Source organism: Sinocyclocheilus anshuiensis, unplaced genomic scaffold, assembly GCF_001515605.1.
Source record: "Sinocyclocheilus anshuiensis isolate Anshui unplaced genomic scaffold, SAMN03320099.WGS_v1.1 scaffold1166, whole genome shotgun sequence".
NCBI classification, from domain to species: domain Eukaryota; kingdom Metazoa; phylum Chordata; class Actinopteri; order Cypriniformes; family Cyprinidae; genus Sinocyclocheilus; species Sinocyclocheilus anshuiensis.
Window position 1 is genome coordinate 190,334 of NW_015536532.1, and position 3,992 is coordinate 194,325.

General features: G+C 40.2%; 1 protein-coding gene across 2 annotated transcripts in view; it reads right to left on the reverse strand.

Moving 5' to 3' along the window:
• The window catches only part of rarab (retinoic acid receptor, alpha b), a 151,594-nt gene extending 147,945 nt beyond the window's left edge, over window positions 1-3,649 (reverse strand). For both annotated transcript variants that reach the window (XM_016494767.1, XM_016494776.1), the window contains exon 1: window positions 3,312-3,649. The gene's annotated coding sequence lies outside the window, so the exon portion shown is untranslated. The remainder of the gene's footprint in view (window positions 1-3,311) is intronic.
• Window positions 3,650-3,992: the final 343 nt, after the last annotated feature.

The window sequence follows — 3,992 nt, forward strand, 5'->3', positions numbered from 1 at the left end:
ATAGTGTTATAGTCAGACAATGTAAGTCACTTAATAGTAACTTCTTGTCTATTTAACTGTTGTATTAAATCAGTATCATATTTACGAACTCCTTTAAAAATCATTAAAAGCTGTCACTCATCTTAGCTCATCGCGAGCTCACATTTATAATCAACGAAGCTCTCTACACTGCGCAATTAATCTCTTATTTACACCGTCTACACTTTGCTGATGAAAGGATTCGTGAGATATGTCTGTGATACACTACTCAACGCTGCAAAAACACGTAGAAACCTTTGAAGCTCCCCTCAGCGATCACAATCACAAATATGATGAAGATCTGGTCAGTCGCACTGGTGCTCCTAAATATGTTTTCATAGTCGCACGCAGTAGTTTTCAGTCGCAAATGCAACTGAAATGGTCGCACTGTAGAGCCCTGGTGAACTAAGCCTTTAAAGACAGGGATCCAAAAATATTTGATAATCAGTTCCATCAATTTACAATACTGTGGACAATTTGAAATGATTAATGAGAGAGTATGCTAAAATCCATTCACTGGAGAGAGAGGGGGTAGAAAAATAGAGAGAGGCATGTCACCTAGTCATATCCACCGGTGTGAAAATGAAGTCTGTTAAAAATCAGATTTCTGAAAAAAAATGGCAAGGACTTGGACATTAGACAGCACCCTGATTCAGTCAGCTTTGTGTTCCCCTCCCTGCTATTTTGGAACGACCGAGAACATTAGAGAGCCCTGATGGAAGGTTTGAGACAAACACCGCAGGAGGTGATACAGTGAGCATGCACATGCTTTCATGAGCAGAAAAATCAAAATGTCAAGCTTTGTGGCATATGCCTCTGCAGATGACAGGCATTAAAGTGGCAGCGCTTAGAGGAAGCGAATATCGTACCCATTCCTCTTTCTATTGCAGACAGATGGTTGAGGAACTTCCCATTTAACAGCGAAAACAGAACTAACCCAAAACACCTCGCTTTTTACACCATATGCTGTATAGTTTCAATGCATCACAAGTGTGACTCATTTCATCCTCTTACTATTGCAGTTAAACGGATAGTAGGCGTACACTCCAAAATTAAATTTCCGTCATCATTTACTCACTTCTCATGTTGTTCTAAATTACTTTTTTCCTTCCGAAGAACATGAGAGATATTAGACAGCATGACAATCTCAGTCCCCATTCACTTTCACTGTAATGAAAGTCCCTTATATTCTGCCTAACATCTCTCTGTTGTGTTTCACAGAGGAAAGAAAGTAATACAGCTTTCAAACAACATGTCAATGAGTATATTTTCATTACTGTACTCATTTGAATTTTGGGGGAGCTATCCCTTTAACCCCTTAACTGTCACCGTCCCACTAGCAGGACGCCTAAGTTTTCTTCAATATATTACAATTAAATCCTAATCTAATCATGACAAACTATATATCGTTGGAAAGGTCTAAGACTCCTAAATAGATAGTTTCCCACTGTTTGTTGTTAAAAATTATGTAGGAGCAGTAATAGATTAATTTATGACAAGAGTGCACCTCAAAACATATACACCACAACAGGAGCTCTGACCTTTGTCACAAAAATTCTATTCGTTTCCTTTTTTTCCTATCACATGTTTTAGTAATCATCATATATTATTATCATCATATAATATTATATTATAATCATCATTATTATTATATCATTTGAAAGCTTAAAATCTCAAAATTCATCCTGTGAAAACCGTTTTGAAATCGGACATTGCGTTACCATAGATATGGGCCTTAAAATCTTTTAGCGGGCTCCTCCCCCTTAGTGCAGGGTGTCATATTACAAAATGTATTACGGTCTTTTGGAATCAAAACGTTTTAGAATCTTGACAAAATACATATCGTCGGAAAGGTCTTGAGTCTCAAGATTCCATATTTGGTGGTTATTTTGTGATAGGAGTAATACTGAGAGAGAAATGTATACGAAATGTATACATTTGTGACAGAAAAATGCATCAAATAATTAAATGGGGTTAGGATGGCACCTGGTGGCTGTTTGTGGTATAACACCTAAACAAAATTGCATAGTAGCCTCCATTTTTTTTATATCAACTTCAAATTTGGAACACAACTTATTTAAAGGGGTCATATGATGCGATTTCAAGTTTTCCTTTCTCTTTGGAGTGTTACAAGCTGTTCGTGAATGGATAAGATCCCTGAAGTTGCAAAGACTAAAGTCTCAAAACCAAAGAGATATTCTTTATCAAAGTTAAGAAAATAATGATCTTTAAAAAAAAGCATCATATGACCCCTTTAAGCATATGGCTAGGCCTGGGCGATAAAACGGTATCGATATTTATCGACGGTACACCTTCTTCGATAACGACAGAAAAAAATGTTCGATATGGCGCACGATAGGGCTGCATGATTAATCGAATGCGATTGTCATGCGCATTTTGTTAGTAATATACATTTTTATATTAAATTAAATAAAAATAGTACAGTACATCTTTACAGTAAATTTAAACTTCTATAACTTTTTCACTTTCATTTTTTTAAATGATTTCACTTCTGCAATAATCTGCTGATAGTCTGCTTTAAAAAAAAACTTTCTTTAACCTTAGGTCTTTATTCAAAAGCATTCATAAATTATAACAATTCTCAAAGTTTGAATAGTGCAATAGTCAATGTTCAAAAGGGGGAGGGGGCTGAGAGTTAAGAAGAGGTTAAAGTGCAGCTTCGGGCAAGTGAGCCCTGATATTGTGCTCAGTATTCAGATATGTATATTGCAGGTCGAACCAAATGCTCTTAAACTATTTCCAGCCGAGTTAATCCAGGGAGGAAATTACTTACATAGAGGCATTTGTTGCTTTTGTTCGTGACCCAGTTAAATTCATTGTGATAACAAGGCACTGTACAAAAAAATCGCGCTCAACATGTTATGTATGCCTTTATTATCAAACACATAACATGCATAAGACTTTTAAAAGCCAGAAAGAATAAATTGCTTGAATAAAGTCGACGCACGGCGAAATTCAAGTCGCTCAGCTAGTACAGCGTAGCGACGCTTTGCATGAAAGACCTGCTGCAAGAGCGCTCAATGACACATTGCTCATTCAGGTGAGAGAACAATACAGCGCATTTGATTACGTAGCTGCCGCAGACCGGTCATTATTACCCCCGTATGCGGTTTCGATCAAACTCAACGGACAGCTTTACAGTTAAGTAGCACACCGCATCTGAGCGCCGAAAGACGCGCCTATTCACTGCTCCACATCTGTCAAGATGCTATCAATGCGACTACCTGTCAGCCTAGCGATTGTATTGTCACTTAAATAGAGAGCGCCAATACCTGTTGACTCCTCCTACCGCTGTGTTGGTTGGTGGAAGTTGAAGCCCGAGACGCTTTAATTTCTCTCCCGAATGCGGTTGTTCTCTGCCGGTGAGCTGTTCGGCGGAACGCGGAGGAGCCTCGCCTCGGCGGGTGGTAAATGTCCTCACCGACAGTTCAGCGAAGCGAGAAAACTGCTGTAGCCTACATTCGCTGGGCGGCGGAGGAATGATGCGCTGCACAGAGCAGACAAGCAGCCATTGCGGTCACGTGTGAGCTGGTGAAACCGAACACCGGCCAGCCTACGCAGCCGTCTCCTCCCATTCTCCCTTTGCGCGCGGTGTCACTTCAGGGCACGATACCGCTGAACATAAGCTCAACTGGTGCCTGCCTTTATGTAATCGCAGCGCGTTGTGCAGGAAGTTTAGTGCTTTCGCATTAGGGCAAGGCTATGTTTCAGGTCACTGCTGGCTAGAACAACATTTATAGACATCATCTAGAACAGGGGTGTCCAAACTCGGTCCTGGAGGGCCGATGTCCTGTAGAGTTTTGCGCCAACTTGCCTCAACACACCTGCCTGGAAGCTTCTAGTATGCCTAGTAAGAGCTTGATTAGCTGGTTCAGGTGTGTTTGATTAGGGTTGGAGCTAAACTCTGCAGGACCGAGTTTGGGCACCCCGATCTAGAAGCTCTTGCAGAATTA